This window comes from Malaclemys terrapin, chromosome 3, assembly GCF_027887155.1.
Source record: "Malaclemys terrapin pileata isolate rMalTer1 chromosome 3, rMalTer1.hap1, whole genome shotgun sequence".
In the NCBI taxonomy this organism is placed as follows: domain Eukaryota; kingdom Metazoa; phylum Chordata; order Testudines; family Emydidae; genus Malaclemys; species Malaclemys terrapin.
In genome coordinates, this window is record NC_071507.1 from 36673011 (window position 1) to 36680703 (window position 7693).

A 7693-nucleotide genomic window follows, 5' to 3' on the forward strand; every position below is an offset into this window, starting at 1 on the left:
TTCTCCAGATCATTTATGAATAAGTTGAATAGGATCGGTCCTAGGACTGACCCTTGGGGAACACCACTAGTTACCCCTCTCCATTCTGAAAATTTACCATTTATTCCTACCCTTTGTTCCCTGTCTTTTAACCAGTTCTCAATCCATGAAACCCATAAAACAACTTAATTTACATAAGAGCCTTTGGTGAGGGACCTTGTCAAAGGCTTTCTGGAATCTAAGTGTGCTATGTCCACTGGATCCCCCTTCAAATTTTTGTTGACCCCTTCAAAGAACTCTAATAGATTAGTAAGACATGATTTCCCTTTACAGAAACCTTGTTGACTTTTGCCCAACAATTTATGTTCTATGTGCCAGACAATTTTATTCTTTACTATTGTTTCAACTAATTTGCCCGGTACTGCGTTAGATTTACCAGTCTGTAATTGCCAGGATCACCTTTAGAGCCCTTTTTAAATATTGGCATCACATTAGCTATCTTACAGTCATTGAGTACAGAAGCTGATTTAAAGGACAGGTTACAAACCATAGTTAATAGTTCCGCAATTTCACATTTAAGTTCTTTCAGAACTCTTGGGTGAATGCCATCTGGTCCCGATAACTTGTTACTGTTAAGTTTATCAATTAATTCCAAAACCTCCTCTAATGACACTTCAATCTGTGACAATTCCTCAGATTTGTCACCTATAAAGGACGGCTCAAGTTTGGGAATCTCCTAACATCCTCAGCCGTGAAGACTGAAGCAAAGAATTCATTTAGTTTCTCCGCAATTACTTTATCGTCTTTAGGTGCTCCTTTTGTATCTCGATCGTCCAGGGGCCCCACTGGTTGTTTAGCAGGCTTCCTGCTTCTGATGTTCTTAAAAAACATTTTGTTATTACCTTTGGAGTTTTTTTGAGATATTTGTTTGGTGTTTTTGTCACTGCACTAAGTGCAGTGGCTTGCATGAAAACATTTCACATGTAGCTATAATAATACTAAATTGCAGTCATGTAGTTGGTTCTATCCAGATCTGTCAGAAACGTCACATTACTACCGGTAGGCAGCATTATCACTGTTTTACAGATGAGGAAAAATGGGGTACACCAACTTGCCCTGGATCATAGAGACACTTTATCAGAGAGGGAAGAGAAAAGTCTAGATCACCTCACTCATAGTGCTGTACTCTAACCTGCAACTAGATGACACTCCTTCCAAATTGCCACTCTAGCTAGTGCGTGCTAATGTACTGACATGATAAAGGGAGGCATGACATCAAAATAGCCATAGAAGCTGTGAAAGCAGCCTTCAATTTTCCCCTCACCTCTCCTCTCCAAAAAGGTCCACTTTTCCCTTCTGACCTCTTTGCTTTCATATTAATCCCGTAATTAAGAGAAAATGCCAGGTTCAAATTCACCATCACCTGACTCTATCAAGAGCAAACATAGTTTCTGCCCAAATTAAACAGCATTTTAAAAAAACAAAATGAAAAGACTGTCTCAAAGATATAGCAAAAGAACAATAAATAGATACCCATACCCTGGTGTGTCAGTATACTTATTCCTAGTTTACATGATCATAGGACAACTTTAGTTCTTCCGTCCTTTACCGTCCATTGACACAGTTTTATGGAGTTCCCAAGTGTAAATCCTTAGTCCCGATTGGCCTCAATAAGAAGTCCTATTATGTTACCCCAATCCTTTCTGTGTGTGGTTTTGTAACTAGAGATTTGAGCAGGGAGTTAATTCTTTTCATGCTAGGTCCTCTGCATCCAGTCCCAAAAGACTGGTAATTCACAATCTGCTCCATCTGCACATCTCTAGAGACTTATCTATGCCTTTCAGGGTTGCATCATGATTTCTTTAGTAAGATTATAATACTATTTGGTCTATTCTACACAGGTAAAACCCAACAATATCAGAACATGATTACAACACAAGCATGTTGCAAACAGGTTCCCTGACATAGCAGTAATTGTTGTATATATACAGGACCCTTCAGGCTGTTTATATCACTGCTTGAGGAAACTGCAGCAGCTTTAACTGGCTTTTTCTAATCTAAAAGTTAACCACAAAATGTTGTGTTTTTTTAAATGTAATGTAAATTGGTAAATCTAAATTTAACTATTTTAATGATTCACAGCAAATTTGATCTTCAATTCATGAAGAAATGCACAGAGCTCATGTGGATGTTTACGGCATAGAGGCAGAAGACACATGGTTACAAGTTGTAAGAAATCTAATAAGGACCTTTTTTTAGTAACAACAGCCAGTTTTTCAAATGCGTAGTAACAAGTTTCACAAAGATGCAATCACACCAAGGTAAATATGCCCTTAATCTATTTTTTAAAATGCTGCTAAATCCCTCTTCACTTTATCCATTAGTTAAATCTTCCCTCAAGGGGAATGTATGTGTGCATTTCTAATTAGCATGTCCACATGAAGAATACTCATACTAAAATATTCATTAATATAAACTATTCTTCTGATGTCTATAAACGACATTAGTGTGCTTGGACAGATGAAATACCAAGATACATTCTCACCATGGTGACCTACAAGAGAACTGTCATAACAGAGGCGGCTGTTGCCACTACAGCTTCCAGAACTCCTGCTGTTGATGCTGCTACATAAGGAAAATCTGCTGCCCTTTTCTGCAGTTATTGGCTGAGCTCTGTCTGAAGATCAGATTGCAGCTTGAGGGCAATGTTCACTCCTTACTGCACATCAGTAGCAAAGGGAGCATAAGAGCAATCAAGGTATGCCAAGTGTATCAATGGCCCAAATCTGCAATGTGCTGAGCACTTCCTGGGAGATGCTGAGTGCCCTGACCACCTCCTGTCTTCAGTAGGAGATGAGAGAACGTAGTATCCTTGCAAGATCAGCCCCTACAGATTCTGTTCTGCTCTCGTTGCTCAGAACAAAATCTCCTGGCTTTAGTAGGAGTATGATCCATATAAAGAGTGCAGGATAGACCCCAAAAAAGAAAATCCAATGGGTTTTTTAAAAAATGGAAATGAATGAACGTTCCCAGACGTCACATGAAATTGATAAAATAAACAATGGGGATGTTGTTCCTCTGCACATTTAACAACGTTAACTCTGTTCCCACACTGCAACCAAGGGCACTGCCAATAAGATATATAGGTATACACTGTAAGGATGCCTGTGCACCAATCTCAGGAGAAGAAAATGTATTGCATATAGTGCTTCCCTTTAACAGGCTATGGCTGCAGCTACCCATTACCTAATTGAATAAGTGAATTGTAAAATTACTGGTAAAGATATATGAATTACAGGAAGGTCTAAGGCAAGTCTCAAGATGACATAAGGTTGTTGTTTTTTTTCTTTTAGATGCATGCGAGGCTGAGGAACAGAGCATGAGAGGGACTACTTTTCTGAGGCTTTTAGTCTGCAAAACAAATATGCAAGAAGAAGAAGCCAGTCTCTCTGGAACAAGGTGTCAGAATTATAGGACTTTGATATTTTAAAAGCAACATTTTTAGAAATGGAAGGGACCCCAAAGGAGATCTGACTAACCTGGCCAGTACCAGATGCTATTAAATCCCTTCCCACACCCTGGGGCGGCAAGTGTATGGGCCCGTGGTGCCCGGGCTCCAGGAATACTCGGGGCCCGGGGGCCCAGCTACACCAATTTTCTGAGCCGGGTCTCTCCCCGGGTCCTGCCTGCTGACCCTGCGTGCTGCCCCCGCATGCCTCCCTCAGCCCCTGCCTGCCAACCCTGTGTGCCTCCCCCATAGGGTGACCAGACAGCAAGTGTGAAAAATCAGGACGGGGGTGGGGGATAATAGGATCCTATATAAGAAAAAGACCCAAAAATCGGGACTGTCCCTATAAAATCGGGACATCTGGTCACCCTACTCCCCCAGGCCCCGGAGCGTCCCTGCCTCAAGTGGGCAGCTGCCCTGCAGCTCTGCGCTCCCTTGCCACCGCTGCTGCCTACAACACAAGAGTAGCGCCACCGGCTGGCTGAGGCGGCTGCTGCACCTGCGGAGGGAGGAGGGAAGGAGGCACACACATGACTGGCAGCCCTCCCCTCCCCCGCACCCACCGGGAGGTGATGCCGAAGGGGCTTCCAGCAGATGGGGTCTGGACCTTACCTGAGCAGCTGCTGGGGCTGGGGTGAGTGTCTGACAATGTGATCCGCATCCCCCCGCTGCCTGCAGCCACCACTCCTGCCCCACGCTGGGCAAGGGGCAGCCCCATCCCCTGTGAGGCTACGATGAGGGGCAGCAGGCTGCAGCAGGGGAGGGGGCCACATGTAATGGCAACCCTCCCTCCCCCAGCACCCACTACGGGGGAGGTGAGAGGGCTTCCTGGACCTGAAACGGGCTGGCCCCTAGCAGCACATGCAGTGAGGGTGCTGGGTGAGTGTGCTGCCAGGGAGGGGGAGGGCTTGAGGACTGTGGAATCCTCCTGTCTGGCCTCAGCCCCAAGGCAGCCTGCCTGCACCCCAAACTCCTCATTCCCAGCCCCGCCCCACACTAGAGCCTGCACCCCCAGCCAGAGCCCTCACCCCCCACAGCCCAACCCTCTGCCCCACTCTGAGCCCCCTCCTGCACCGTGAACCCCGCATCCCTGCCCCCACCCCGCAGCCATCACCCCCACACCCCAACCCTGTGCCCTAGTCCTCAGCCCCCTCCCCTCACACCTCAAACCCCTCATCCCCAGCCCCACCCCAGAGCCCGCACTCCCAGTCAGAAACTGTTTAATAGGGAAACTGTTAAACGCTTATTGTTTCTAGTCCATTTTTACATTATTTTAAAATATATATACTGGCTTACAAGGCAGGTGTGTGTGTGGGGGGGGAGCTTGGACCCTTTCTGGGTACCACCAAAAATTATACAAACCTGCCTCCCCTGCCCACACCCAATAATGAAACAATAGTGATCTGGTGAAAAATATAGCAGGAAATATAGTGTGAAAAGGGGTGGTGTGGATGGAAAGTAATTAAAAAGACTTTGGGATTCTATCTTTCTAAAAGAAAAATAAAGCAATTTATATCTAAGTTACCAAGAAGTCAATGAAGCAGAAACCCACCATGAACTAGCCAGCACTTTTAGATTCGAGATGGGAGAGAGATCAAAGGACAGAAACATAGATGAATCACCGTGGGATAGGAGTATGATCCATAACTGACCACAAGAGCAAGAAAAATGAAGCATGTAATCCAGAACTATAAAAGCACCACCAAACTTGGCATACTAAAGAGAGAGGCCACAGTTTCCCAGAGAAGCTGCCAGCCTGGAGAAGGAGTGGGCAGCATGAGGGTAGGTAAGAACTGTTTTCTCCAAAGATATGAACAGTGTAGCAGAACAGTTTCTGGAGCCCCCTACTGACATGATTAAGTGCTTGATCCTACTCCTGTTGGGAGAAGGATCATTGTTTAGACCTGATTTTCTGTTGCCTGTGACTTGGGTAGTTATATACCACAAGAGGTTAAAAAGCAAATGGCTCCAGAACAAGTCCAGGCAACACAGAAGTCTAGACCTGTTCATTTTATACACTCCTTTCCCCCTCACCTCTTTTGAATAAATGCTTGTAGATTCCTTACAAAAAATAAATAAAGTACCTTGAAAGTGGAGAGCTGGCATGAAACCATTTATGTAAGCATGATTTAACAATTATACCCAACTGTAGGGAAGATCAGGAAGTTACAATGAAGTGGAATGCAGGGAAGTGCCACTTTCTTTGTTTCAGAGAGAGTTTCCATGGCATTCCCCTTTTTATGCCTTTGCAATATTTGTACTGTTACAACAGAGAATTACTTGTAGGCATACACCAGCTCACTGCTGTAGCATATCAGAATTACATCTCAACTCGAGAGAGAGATTGACAATGGACTTAATATTATTTTAATTGAAATCAATGACAAAGTTCCCAGTGACTTCCATTGGGAAAGGGTTGGGCTCAATATATTCATAGCAACACTTATTAGGAATTTATTGGACTTGATTCTGATCTCACACCAATTTTTATACCACTTCACTGGAGTGACTCCTGATTTATACAAATGGAAATGAGATCAGAATCAGGCCATTATTGTCCATTCATTAATTATTTCAGAGTGCAAGACTAGAAACATTTCACAACTGGGCCTTGCTTCTGCTCCCATTGAAACTATGGCAGAAATCCAATGGTAAAGTTTTAGGCCTTTGGTTTCCATAAACATCAGTGAATTATCACTGCTTATGTATAACTGGAGCATGTATAAACAAACCTTTACAGCTGGACATAAGAATAGTTGTGCCTAGCCACACCATTTTAAAAGCTGACTTGGAAATAATAGCACAAAACGTCTTATGAATACACATTGAATAAGACAAAAATAAATAAATAAAACTAAAATGACAGAATTGTATGTGTCCCTGTAGCGAACGCATGCCTAATTAAATTTTAAAGAAATCACTCTCTGGAAATCATATCACTGTAAGCGGGTATAGAGACTAAGTAGCTGAATGCTCACTTACTGAATGAGTCAGCATGAGTCACTGGCAGACATGCAGTCCTGCGGATATGTGAATCTTCAAGGTAAATTTAGAAGCATTTCATGGCAACAAAATAATGTCATCCTACTGCTTTTTGTCTAGCTGACATTTAATGATGGTCCCAACTTTCCTGGAGAGCAGTAGATATTCTTAAATTAAACACATGTAACCTTTTTTCCTGCTATTTCTTCATTCTGACCTTTTTAATTAGACAAACATAACACAAGTGTGAAAGCACATAAGGAAGCCTCTGGTTGTAAATAAAACTCTTGCTTGCTTGCATTAAACTTACAGACTAGAGCAACATTTGCTTTTAGAGCCTGAGTCCTGATTCCCTGATCAGATCAGAAAAGGTGGGTTTTCCCCCCTTAATTTTAATTGTTTCCACTTAAAGTTTAGAAATGGATGAGTTGCTATAACAAACAAGTTTATTTGGCTGACATTACTCCATATGTAATAAGTAAAGTAGAGACCATTTTGTTCTGAAGGATTTTTTTATTTGGTAGATTTTTCCAATAATGTTTGGAGTGCTATGTGGAAGAGCAGGGAAGCATTTGTAGGGACTCACCCATTCTTTCTGCTCTACTGTTATGTAAAATTTCAGCTGAGAAGCATCTGTTCTCCCCTACCTATTTCTCTTTAATTTTGCTCTCTTCCTGCTATTTATTGTATAAAGTACTTGTCCTGCACCTACTGAAGTGCATGGCAAGACTCCTATTGACTTTAATGGTGCAGTTAGGTCCTAAGCTCAACTATGTACATAGTTTAGAAATATAATTTGTATTTAAGACACTCTACAAAATAAGCACCCAGTCCTGCTCTCCTTGACATCAATTGGAGTTTTGCCATTGATTTCAATCAGAGAAGCATCAGGATCTAAGATGTATAGCTAGGTCCTGTGCCCAGTTAAGATTATTTTTGCTCTGGCATCACAAAGCATCCTTAAAGCAGGTATAACTAGCCATTTGGGGGTCTCCTCACCAAGGGGGAATCCCTGAGTGGTATAAGGCAGGTGTGTCACCCCCTCTCTCAGTTTAAGGAGCATGTCTTGTGAAAAGGAGGATGAGGTTTAAGTTGCCCTTGAAAGCTGGTGATCTCCAGTTTAGGAATGACCCGTAGGGGCCATTGGGAAGTAGTGCAACCCAGAACTGCCCTAAAGCTCCTTTAAGATGCTTCTTGGGACAAGTTCAGTGGCCCCAGGATTGG

The 7693-nt window shown here is 42.9% G+C and overlaps 1 long non-coding RNA gene across 1 annotated transcript; it reads left to right on the forward strand.

The window, feature by feature from the left end:
* Window positions 1–2130: 2130 nt before the first annotated feature.
* Window positions 2131–5583, forward strand: LOC128833511 (uncharacterized). Its single transcript, XR_008444257.1, has 3 exons — window positions 2131–2300; window positions 2487–2737; window positions 3333–5583. It is a non-coding gene; the product is annotated as an uncharacterized LOC128833511 (long non-coding RNA).
* Window positions 5584–7693: the final 2110 nt, after the last annotated feature.